This window comes from Amblyomma mixtum, chromosome 5 (assembly GCF_055824585.1).
Source record: "Amblyomma mixtum isolate Tamu chromosome 5, ASM5582458v1, whole genome shotgun sequence".
NCBI classification, from domain to species: Eukaryota; Metazoa; Arthropoda; class Arachnida; order Ixodida; family Ixodidae; genus Amblyomma; species Amblyomma mixtum.
Window position 1 is genome coordinate 178,033,485 of NC_143016.1, and position 13,171 is coordinate 178,046,655.

The window sequence follows — 13,171 nt, forward strand, 5'->3', positions numbered from 1 at the left end:
GCCAAGCATTTGTCAATATTGACTTAACACTGCTAAGCAAAAAGAGAAAAAAAGCAATGGCAAAGGTTTTCTCAATATTTTTTTCTTCTTTTTCATCAAGACTCGTTATGCTGAACTTGCTCTGTGGTCAGTTTTGATTGCATAAGCTGCTGCCACACTTTTTATTTTTTTTCTGCACTACATCAATTGAAATGCTCATGAAAAACAGACTTATGAGTTGGCACATATTAGAGATTTGTACACTGTCAATCAGTCGTGATTCAAAAGCGGCAATGATTCTTGTTTGTAATCGCGTAATACCATGTTACAACCTAAACCGAAATGGCTAGCGGAAGTGTTCAGTCACCCATTCATCACGCCGATATGTTTATTGCAGGCAAATGTGCGCACAGCCGGCAGGAAATAAAAATAAATGACGCTCCCGAAGATACATTTGCACTGCACCGATGTTTTCACACAGGTTACAGTTTCTCCGGCGAGTCGTAAACCGAGCACCCATCATCACAAAACGTACTGAATGGAGCACCAAAGCGCAGAAGGATGGCGACATCGCTGTTGTCGCCGCAAAACAGTCCTACGGCCGTGCAGCCAAGCTCGCGTCGCGTCACGTCGCACACATGGCAATTTTCAAGCACAGTGCCAACACGAATCGCCAACAAAATGGTAACGAATGCGTAGCCAGCAACAACGTCATGTGCACGCTTCGGTCGCGATCACTGCAACCATCGCAACGATTGCGACTAGCTGCAAAACGCCACGTTCATTTCAGCATTCGGAAAGCACGGCGTGCGTAGTGAGCTCTCGAAGGCGCACATTTCACTGCCTTGACGTAAAAGCACTCGCTTCGATCGCAATCACTTTCACTACGCGGACACTAGTCACTGTGCTACGCAGCTCATGCACGCACAAAAGTTCACCGTGAGCAGCTGTTGTCCGCCGCTGTGCGTGATGATCCTCGCAGGAATTAGGAACGCTTGCAGCAACCACAAACAGCTCCATATAAACACTTCGTGACACCGCCAACCCGTAGGTCTTGCGTCGGTTTGAAGAGGCGCTCTGTCAACTACATCAGCGTCGATTTCAACTCGGGAAACTGTCGCTGCTCGCCGCTGCTGCACGCGGAGAAGTTCGCAGTCGCTCTGAACACTCGTAATATTAACATGTGGCCAATATAGTATGCCTCGCGGCATAGGTGCCACCACTACAGCCACGACCTATGCCTCGCTCCCCAGTTCAGTCGACGGACGACCATCTTGCCCGGCAGGAGCGGATGCCTACGTCACGTAAAAAGCAGCCAATCGCTGCAATTCGGTCGCCGGGCGGTTCGCTCGTCCGCCCCAAAGTTGAAGTTCACCAACTTTCCTTTCGCCTGCCGAACGGGGCGAATGCCTATTGTCTGGTCGTTCGGTCCGCCAGTCCGCCTGCCTGGCGGATCCGCTCAAAAGCGATCGTACAACGGCCTTAAAGGCCGTTGTACGATCGCTTTTGAGCGGATCCGCCAGGCAGGCGGACTGGCGGACCGAACGACCAGACAATAGGCATTCGCCCCGTTCGGCAGGCGAAAGGAAAGTTGGTGAACTTCAACTTTGGGGCGGACGAGCGAACCGCCCGGCGACCGAATTGCAGCGATTGGCTGCCTTTTACGTGACGTAGGCATCCGCTCCTGCCGGGCAAGATGGCCGTCCGTCGACTGAACTGGGGAGCGAGGCATAGGTCGTGGCTGTAGTGGTGGCACCTATGCCGCGAGGCATACTATATTGGCCACATGTTAATATTACGAGTGTTCAGAGCGACTGCGAACTTCTCCGCGTGCAGCAGCGGCGAGCAGCGACAGTTTCCCGAGTTGAAATCGACGCTGATGTAGTTGACAGAGCGCCTCTTCAAACCGACGCAAGACCTACGTGTTGGCGGTGTCACGAAGTGTTTATATGGAGCTGTTTGTGGTTGCTGCAAGCGTTCCTAATTCCTGCGAGGATCATCACGCACAGCGGCGGACAACAGCTGCTCACGGTGAACTTTTGTGCGTGCATGAGCTGCGTAGCACAGTGACTAGTGTCCGCGTAGTGAAAGTGATTGCGATCGAAGCGAGTGCTTTTACGTCAAGGCAGTGAAATGTGCGCCTTCGAGAGCTCACTACGCACGCCGTGCTTTCCGAATGCTGAAATGAACGTGGCGTTGTGCAGCTAGTCGCATTCGTTGCGATGGTTGCAGTGATCGCGACCGAAGCGTGCACATGACGTTGTTGCTGGCTACGCATTCGTTACCATTCTGTTCGCGATTCGTGTTGGCACTGTGCTTGAGAATTGCCGTGTGTGCGACGCGACGCGAGCTTGGCTGCACGGCCGTAGGACTGTTTTGCGGCGACAACAGCGATGTCGCCATCCTTCTGCGCTTTGGTGCTCCATTCAGTACGTTTTGTGATGATGGGTGCTCGGTTTACGACTCGCCGGAGAAACTGTGTAACCTGTGTGAAAACATCGGTGCAGTGCAAATGTATCTTCGGGAGCGTCATTTATTTTTATTTCCTGCCGGCTGTGCGCACATTTGCCTGCAATAAACATATCGGCGTGATGAATGGGTGACTGAACACTTCCGCTAGCCATTTCGGTTTAGGTTGTAACAACATGGTATTACGCGATTACAAACAAGAATCATTGCCGCTTTTGAATCACGACTGATTGACAGTGTACAAATCTCTAATATGTGCCAACTCATAAGTCTGTTTTTCATGAGCATTTCAATTGATGTAGTGCAGAAAAAAAATAAAAAGTGTGGCAGCAGCTTATGCAATCAAAACTGACCACAGAGCAAGTTGAGCATAACGAGTCTTGATGAAAAAGAAGAAAAAAATATTCAGAAAACCTTTGCCATTGCTTTTTTTCACTTTTTGCTTAGCAGTGTTAAGTCAATATTGACAAATGCTTGGCAGTATTCAGTTTAAGTGGGATGTTGGTTTCCACTGCAATCAGAAAAATACAGTGGTCTTGAAGCACCTCATAGGCAATGACAGTGTCTGTTGTTGATTTTGCTCATGGTCCTTTTCGATCCGGGGATCAGTGGTACGAAACTGGATGTGTTCGCAATGCTATTGTTGCAGAGCTGCTCGCGAAATCGGCCTTATTGGTGTTCAGCGGTTGTTCAGCGGCGCTTCCTGGGTCAGCCGCAGCACTTTGTTTAACAAGCCATTCTCGAAGCTTTGAGAAGATCTCGTCGATGCACTTGCATATGTCTGTCTGCTACCACCTTCATTTGCCTGTGACTGCTTGCTACAGACATGACTACTTGCAGACTGCAAAATAAGCCCTGTGGAGCTGGTAAAGCTACGCTAGGAACAAAGACGATGGTAACAACATCACTGCACAGGGTAGCAATTCTTGCTCTGTTGTCGTCCCTTAGCACAGTTTCGACATGCCAACTTGCCACCGGTGCACCACACAGTACGCTATGATCAAGTTCTGTGAAATTTACAGAAAGCAACAACGGCAGAGGAAGTAGGTTGTATAGGCATATCTAGTGCATGCTGTACAGATAGCTTCCTGCCTTATTATAGCCTGGCCCCTCTGTTTTTAATCCTTCATCACCCAGCACCTATGGCCCTATTTGTGTTATTGGCATGTGCTGCAAATCACCAAACACATTTCATACTCTTGACCCTGCTAGATTGTTTTGGCCCATTAAGTTGTTTGATTCAAATCGGCAAGCTTTTAGAAGACATTTCTGCAATAGCCAACTTTTTCTTGTTCTTCACGACATGCACCTTGACTGCAACATCCCCCTATGATGCTTTTGTTCTTTGCTTCGAAAAAGCATGCGATTCCCCTATTTATGTGAGGCTGGTTTTCTCGTGCTTTAACTTGCATTCAATAGCTCTAAACTGGATCCAAGCTTAAACAGCCAGCCTTCGGCAGATTTCCCTTGCCAATTCTTATGTATCTTGCCTTTTCCTGCAATCTCGGACGTCCGCCAAGGCACTGTTTTGGGCCTCATCTTTTCATTACTTGCATTATTACCGTCCCTTCAGTGTTTTGTCATATGCCTTCACTGACAGCCATATGGGGTGTGCCATATTGCAATCAATACCAGCATTTCAGTTGTTCAAAACAACAATTAGCATGCCCTGGATTGTCCTGTTTGCTAATGTTACTAAGAATGCAGTAATATTGTTTTTTATTGTCAGCATTACATTTTGCCAACTTATAAGGCCTTCCGATAAAGGTATATTCAGTGTATACTGGTTCAAATACCTAATAATCCTCATACACCCACCCACAACCTAGGATATTTACAACATGACGTGTTGTTAGTATCACCGTCTTCCAAGTTACTTGCATTCAATTCCCCTGTGTGTCATCAACTTGGGTATTCTAATGGCACATGGCACAAATCTAATTTAACTAGAGTCCTTGAATTAGTTCAGTCCTGAGCCGCTTGTTTTATTTTCTCACGCCATTTTTGAAGGTCCAGTTTGACAGCACTAAAAGTGCATATTTGAATGTCTTCATCTTATGCAGGTTTTTTTTGCTCCTTACCAACACGTCCCCAACTAATCAGTCCCAACTTGTAGTCTCTCGCGCACTAGGTGCACTAACACTCTTGTGCCTCATTTAGCTCATATGCCACTGAATTTCAAGATTCGTTTTTGTTCGTGCCACAGAAGGCTGTAACGGTCTTGCATCCCACAAGGCTATGTATCTTACTGTCCTTTGAAGTGGTTACTACATAAATCATGCTATAAATTACGAACTCACTGAGCTCCTACCTGGCACACCATTTTAAAGCTCGCTACTAAACTAACGTCATTTAGGACCACTGAGGTGTGATAAATATGAAAACAAATAGATCTGATATAGTGCTCAGTCACTCGGTCACCTCGGCAAACCAGTACAATGCTCTCTTATGCATAACGTGTTCATTGAGAACTTTGTTCATAATTTATTTCAAACTATATCGGGGCAGATTTACACAATAGTAGCATTTGGGCTAACTTTGCACAAGCTATCTCTAGCTACCTACATTCGCTCACTGCAAAGCTAAACATGCATTAGTGCACCCACCTGTTGTTGACCAGGCTTCTCTTTGTGCTTGTCTGTTCTGCTCAGCTGAGCAACACACTGACTTCATGATGTGGCTCAGTGAGAATTCTACATGTGTATGCTTATGCATGTAACTTGTATATAGTCACATGCACTAAGGATAGTATTAACTGGGCAATTGGTTCAGCTTGAAAACTCTCATCATCAGATTGCAGCAAAGAGATAGCAATAAAAGACAAAAGTCATCACTGCCTTTCTGTTTTTCTTCGTCATCCTTCGGCCTGACTTCAACTTGGGTTTTTTCCAACTTCCTTATGAATACTGATGGCTCAGTTAATTCGTTTCCTTGCAACCCAGACTGGCAGTGGAATAAGGATATTTTGCTAAGAAATTGGTAATTAGTAACTAGTACAACATTATTCTATATATAACAAGTGGTGCGGATATCGATTAACAAATACAGATTCTCTCTTTTGCTTGCTGCTTTGGGAATCAGAGTTGCCCTTAACATTTCTCATATTTTTTACTGATCACAAAGGACGTACCTTCAAGATTGCTGTAGAGCTTTACTGGAGAACTTAAGCATCTATGGCCCACACATACTTCAATGGCTTATTTTTCAATTCATTCTGTCCTGAGACATCATAGCTCTTATTTCTGAAAATTAACTTTTCCGCATTCTGCTTCATATGATTGTGTTTGTTTGAGGTAACTGCAAAATATGAAGCAGTTCCCGTTCCCTTGACTATACAAAGCATTCTATCCTAGTCTCCGCCAATATTTGCTATGTAAGCTTTCCAAATCGGTTTTTGCATTTCTTTAACCTCTAGGCCAGTGTACTTACTCTCTTATCTAATTATGTATGGATTAATGAGGATGGCACATGTATACTTTTCTGAAATACGGAGCAACCACTTTGTTTTAAATTCATGGGACAGTTAAGAATGCTTTGTGGTTGTACGCACAATACGCCACCTTGTTTCTGTGCATGTAAACATTGATTGGCTCTCAACAGAACTTTCCACACTTGTTTACTATGCTGCATACTGGTTTGCACAATGTTCACTGCAATGTCACCTCAGGAAGCACTGGTAAAAGGAAGCGGCCTGCCCACTGTCACTGCAGAACAAAAGCGTGCACTTTAGTACAGTGATGCGCACCATATCCACTTTGAAGCCACTGAGTGGTATTTCTATTTCGATTTCCGTAATTGTGTGAAAAACATGACGAAAAAAAATCAGAAAAGAAATCAGTATTATTGCGTCGTCATTTTTCTGTGATATTGTAAACACCTGCAGTTAACACTGATCTTCCATATTAGTAAAGGTTGGGAACATTGTAATTTCCTCATGTATAGATGCATTCATATCCGATGGTAACATGCTAAAATATGCAGATTTTTTCATGCATGCATAATACACACACACCTTTTCTTTAATGAGAGACAGTGGCGTGTTTGATGTCATTTGACCACACATACTATGATGTGGATAGAGTTGAAGTGCGGCGGGAGTGAACACGGACACAAGAAGAATGATATACGGGTGATGCTGGATTTCCCACAGCTGAAGAACCAAGCTGGGCAAAAATGATCTGGTTTGGTTAATGGGGTTTAACGTCCCAAAGCGACTCAGGCTATGAGAGACGCCGTAGTGGAGGGCTCCGGAAATTTCGACCACCTGGGGTTCTTTAACGTGCTATGACAGAGCATTGTTAAAGTCTGTGAACAAGCAGTCCACATCAGCAGCAGCAGCAGCAGATGCCCTCTCTACAGATGCAACAACCAATCTTGTCAAGGTCACCTTGACATCAGAAGCAGTAGCATGGACTAAGCCTTGGTACTATTCCCTTTTATCTAAGAGCACACAGAGGCATCTGCTCTACGTCACCTCTTGTGTAGGACAGTCCAGCATACACTGTTCGTGATATCGCTTTGGACAGTTGGCAGTATCAGTGAGGTGTTCGTTGCGGGTTGTCTCTTTATGTTTCATGTTAACTATGCGTATCTATTCCTACAACAAATATTTTTGTTTGCATTGAATTGGCATCTAAGCTCAGCCAACAACCAATGTTCAGTTTTGGTTTTTGGCTGTCAGAACATGTTATCACCGAACACTATAGTCAGATTCAATTTAAGTCTGCAGTGAAGCTCTGCCATCTGGACCGCCGCACAGAATTCTTCCGCGCCAAAAAAAGTAGTCCGCTGTTAAAACTTTTATTGTATACTACCATAAGAAGCTTATTACAAGAAAAAATGATAAGCTCTAGAATTCTGATACCTGGATAGATTAATAAGGTCAAACATCGAACAACTTATTTTGTTTACTGTTATTGGTTAGTGGAGTAATACAGGATGCCTCGGGCCATGACCGAGTGCTAACAACTGCTGTTTCTTTTAAGTTTTATCCTACTATACATGAGGTACGCGGTATGTGAACCAGAATCATAAAATTTCAGTCACAGCAATTTCATCTTGTTCAGATGTTTGATGTGTGTTCCACAAGGTCACCATCCTCAAATCCAGCAAACCATTGTCATGAAATGCACCATTATTTTTTTACTTGCAGTTATGTTGTAGGTAGGCAGCCAATGTCTGTGTTAAAGTACTCCACTCAGGATGTCGGTTTGCTTCTGCAAACAATGGAAACTCATTAAAAGCATGTGTTTGATTGCACAGACGGTTACCAGTTCAAAATAATAACAGTCATATTCACCCGACATCACTGCTATCATTCAGCAGCACAGAGAACCCTACGCAACGTCGTATAGGCTTGCGCCTACGCTTACGCTGCTGCTGAATGACCGCGTCGGCAGCGACGAACTGCGCGACTAATGGCCAGTTCACCCTGTTTGTGTTGCCCATGTAAGCAGTCAAAACCTCTACAGCCGAGCTACTCATCTGGTAGCTGACGAGAGCCGCGTACAAGAGCAAGAACTTCAAAAACCACGCCATGGCTCAGCCTAAGTGCCGGTCGCCGAGGGGCAAAAAAAGACCACGTTTTCGCGCCGTCTGGGTTGCCAACAGGAGCATGCTATTGGACAGACGGCAATGCCGGGTGCGCCAATCGGAACGCTTTAAACCATCCGCCTCGTCCGCCAGCTCCAAAATGATCGTACAACACCCATTCCGCCCCACGCCCGAGCGAAGGCCGAAAGCGAGCGGTTCGCTCGCTGGCGGATCCGCCCAAAAACGATCGTACAACGGCCTTAACCAGGCGAGCAGCGCTTCGCAAAGCGGACGAGAGGCAAAGCTCTTCGTGAGCGCCTCGGAGGTGCCGACGCGAACGGAAATTTTGGCTGCAAACCTGAGTGGGGACGAGACCATGCTCCCCTCTGGGATGACTGGAATCGTTTTCAGCCGTAAGAGCTACTGAAAGCCCAGCAAAATGACCCCTTTTGTCGCGAGGTGAGCGACGGTCTCAGGGAGACGGAGCGCCGTGACGCTACTTGTATTGTAGCGGGCGCAGGGGGGCAGAAGCCAGCGTGTGTCGCGGCGAACCCCGGGGAGTCATATTTGCTGGACCATGACGAGCTCGTGCTGAAGTACATAGCCACCGATGACGAGTCCATCGACCCGTTCTAGGTGGTTATCCCCAAAAGTCTGAGAGGCGCACTTTTGCGATTCTCTCATGACGAACCACTGGCCGGTCATCTGAGTGGCTCCAAAGTTTTTGCAAAACTGAGTCATTCGGTGACGTGGCCTGGCATGAAGCGTGACATTTTCCGCTATTGCCGTTCCTGCCATGTCTGTCAAGCGGTGAAGTCACGGGGCGGCAAGCCGCCTGGAATGATGAAACCGTTTGACAGTGTGCGTCCGTGGCAGATGGCCACCTGCGATTTGATGGGGCCTTTCCCCAGGAGCAAGCAGGGGTTCAATGACCTGAAGGCCTACGCGTCACGGTCTGACGAGCTTGCGCCGGTACCCATTGGTATCAAAGGCAAGCGCAAAGGCACAACTGGTGCTGCGGAACGCAAGCGTACGGAGCACCGGTACAATCTGAGGCGACGGTCACCGGTGTGATTGATGCCGGACGGCGGACTTTTCCGCAACCGAAGGCACGCAGCCTCAGCTAGCTGGCGAGCTTTCTCGTCAGGCCCTACCTAGGCGAAGCACGGTGTGTTATTTTTTTTTTGTTTTTGCAGCATGCTCAGTTCCAGCCTTGTGTGTTTATCAGTTTATTTATTTGTTTTGTTTAGTCAGTTTTTAGCCACTTTCGTTTCCAGCTTGTTCGTCGGTTTTCGTTCTAACGTACCGAGATGTACATAGGTAACATGCGTCTGCGTTGGCGTTCAGTTTTTTTTAACCAGACTTGTACATATGTATACTTCAGCCGCTCTCTCTTGCGCTTATCTTTTGAAGCGCAGAGTTTGCCTGTCGTTTGTACGGCGCCTTTTCTCATTTCCGGCCCGACTGTGGGTGGTTGGCTCGTTAAGGAGCCGTGTGTCGCGGTGCGCGAGTTTTGTGCGGCCCGTATGGAGGGGAAGTTGGCGGGGCGTTTGGGGCGATGGGGGGGCGGAAAGTGCACCCTTTGACCCTCGCCGCGGCGCCTCTGGACGCTTCTGATGGGGGGGTCGTTGTCGCCGACCAGCGTCCGCGCACGTGCCGGTGTATGCGTGTTTGTGGCTGTGGCTGTGTGCGCGCGTAACTATGAGCCAAGGCGACGCCTGTGAGTTGTGCCGTTGTGTCCTTCTGCGTGAGCGCGAGGATGAGAAGGACCCCTCGCTGTGGACAAGGTTACACATCTGGACGCCGCCGAACGTCCTCGCCCGTTTCAGCCGGCGTGAAAGGGGTGCACTAGCTTTCTTGTGCCCGAACGTGATGTCGTGTCCAAGGGCGCGAGGTCAGTGCTCTGCCGCGGCCCCGTCGTCATCAACGCACCCTACATCAACGGAAAGAAGACCGCCATCAGTCGTCGGCCCTCCCAACCCGTTCAACTTGAAGTCTGCGAGCGGTGAGTCGCCGACCGGCCCAATTTGCCGCGCCATCGAACTTTGAGGCTGGCATCCACCTGTAACACAGCTGTACAGTGGTATTCACATCTCCTTGTGTACCGTGTATATAATCTGCAGGCTGCTTTGATTTACTGAAGCGTATGCCGTGTTTGTTTGTTTGCCTTGTTTTCCTTTGTTTGTGTTGTTTTTTTTCTTACGTTGTTGTGGCTGGAACTGAAGTGTATCTAGTTTTTTTGTGTATTCATTTCTTTATTTTGGAACTGAAGTGTAGCTTATTTTTTTTTGTGTATTGATTTCTTTATTTTGGCCGCGTGCTTTGCCGATGGGTAGGAGGGCATTTAAGGAGAGGGGGATGTGGGAATCTGGCTTTCCGCCGTCGCCTTTGCGCGGCTGTGCCGGCCGCCCGCGTTGTTTCTCCTCTTTCCCTTGCTCCCGCCTCAGGCGGTGGAGAGGCGGCTGGGTGACTAATCACTGTCATTTAGCCACAGCTCCGCCCCGGCTCCCCAAGGGCCTTTGCCATTGGCGCCTTTTGGCGGTAATCCGGGACCCGTTTTGGCGGCCGCGGATCCCGCGACCGTCCGAGCGGGGCCCAGCGAGAGAGAGATCCCTCCGAGACAGCGTAAGGTGCGTACGTTACTGTTTGTCCGTGCCGGCCTTTGCCGTTCGGACCAGTGCATACTCGAGCTCGCCCGCACGTGTCCTCTGACCTGCAGCGGCTCGAGCCTGTCCAGCGGGGTCCAGCGACCTCTGACAGGCGTACCTTGCGTTGATTGCCCACTCTCTCTCGCAACCGGCCCAACGGCCGACACGAGAGAGAGATCACAGCACTGCCGCGGGGACATTCTCCTGCAGCGGCGTGCCAGCGGCGCGCATTACTCGAGTCGCTTCGTGCGCGCAGCGGAGCCTTGCTCCTCGCGCGCCCCGGGACGGGGTGACGATTGAGTGTGTGTGTACAGCTGGAGGACGATGTGAATAAACGTCTCCTTTGTGAACTTGGAGGCCTATTTCTTTGCGGCGAATCGCTCTCCTCCCAGCGGAGGTTGAGTGCGCCGCATCGGTGTCCCATTGTGTGTGTGGTGACGGCTGATCGGGGCCCTTGGCTCGCGCGAAGCTCGAACCCGCGGTGGGTGGTGGCCTGTGTCCACGTAGGAACCCACAAATTTAAGATTTTCTACAGTGGAAAGTTATGTTTCTGAGGTCTAAAGGGAAACATTCTCCCTGTGTAGTTCTTTCTGTTTTTCTTGCAGCTCTATTGCACTGAAGCAAGTGGCAAAGATTATCAGTGCATATTAAGCAGTCGCTACACACCCGCCCCCAGTGGCCTTCAGCCGGCTCGTGGCTTGTTCGTTACTGGCTGGCATTCAGTATCGAGCAAGCCATGAGCCAGATGCAGGAGACGGGTGAGTAGTGACTGCTTAATATTCCCCGCAAACCTCTCGAGTTTACAAGAGTGAAAAGGAGAGGGACCCAAGACAAAGCTGCATGCAATATAGCTTGCTATCGGTATACCGAGACAATGTCAGTGAATGGCTAAACAGAGGACTTAAAGTGGTTGGTTCTTACTTGGCCTGGCATTGGCGCTTGATATCGGGCCACTTACCAAACAATTAAAATTCAGTCTCGGTTGTGTACAGGCTCCTGCTTGGCCTTACGTCGAGAAGTCGGCAAAATGTGTGGTCGGCCCCTGGGAGGCCGATGCCAATCCCCAACCTCGGCTCAGGGTATTTCGGCGAGGTCGGCCCGTGCAGTTCTGGTCGGCTTGCCGATGTAAGGCCGACGACAGGCCGAGATCGTTTTGCCCCTTGTGCTATGTTTCTATAGTTGCGATAACTGTTGCTTGCATTTGTTTTTGAAGTCTATTCTGTTTATTGCCGTCACTGTGTTCGGTAAGAGACCGATTGCCTGCATCCATTTTGGCGTTACGTGCTGTAGCTGCATTTTTGGGTGGTAATAAACAGAATAAGTTACTTCTAAAACATCTGGTTTTCACTAATTTTGTATACACAAAAGCTATAGCCACTATTTGCAATTGAAGTTTATTGGTCTGTGTGGCCGCCGCGGTGGCTCAGTGGTTACGGCGCTATATGCTACTGACCCGAAAGACGCGGGTTCGAACCCGGCCGCAGCGGTCGAATTCCGATGGATGCGAAATTCTAGAGGCCCTACCAGTCAAAAAAAAAAACATTGGAACTGATTGGATTTCCAATGGGTTCCAGTTGGTTCCAATTAGGTGAGTTCAGTTTTCAACATGTTCCAAATGGAATGATGTTCCAATGGGATGGTCCAAATGGACTATCCAATTGGACCAGTTTGGTTTCCAACTGGTGAGCCCAATTGGTCTTACCCATTGCATCCAATTGGTCCGCCCAACTGCACCCAATGTATCCAATGAATGTTTGCATATTTGACAAAAAAGGTAGAACTGATATGGTTCTTATAATAAGAGCTATCAGCAGCTTAACCTACTAAATTGTACTCATCATCTACACTGGAGCTGAAATTAAATTAAATAACTGCGCTCAGTGGGCAAGCGCCACTAACCCCAGCATGAGGGCCTCACAAATGGGGCATATAAGTTGGAGCAGAAGTATGTTCTCTGAATGTACATATTGAGCTAATATATTCTACTAGTGCCTGGGGCGGCTGTCCCTTTTATGCTCCTGGGTCCAAATAAACTTCTCTTTGTGCCTGAATGTGCAGTGTTGCTTGTGTGTGATGTACATGTATGTGTGTCTGTTGGCTTTGATTGGCACTAGGAAGAGAGTCTTCCTGCAGTCCTCATAAATCAGTTTTCCTTTTGCACATTCCAATAGGTTAAGTTGTAGAAATATTTATACAAGATCCTAGAGCATATTATTCGCAAATATTTAGCTTTCTTTCTGAATGAACGTACATATTTTGTGAATATTTTCTGGGTGAAATAACTGCCTGGCCTAATGGGTCCAATTGGCTAGTCCAGTTGGATCCAATTGGTCGGGTGGCTAAAAACCCAACTGGAACCAATTGGTTCCAATTGGGAAATCCAATTGGAAGCAATGGGAATGTCCAATTTGTTCCAACTGGGATGTCCAATTGGTTCCAATGGTTTTTTTTTTTGACTGGGCATGTACTGTGCGATTTCAGTGCACGTTAAAGAACATCAGATGGTCGAAATTTTCGGAGCCCTCCACTGCGGCACCTCTCAT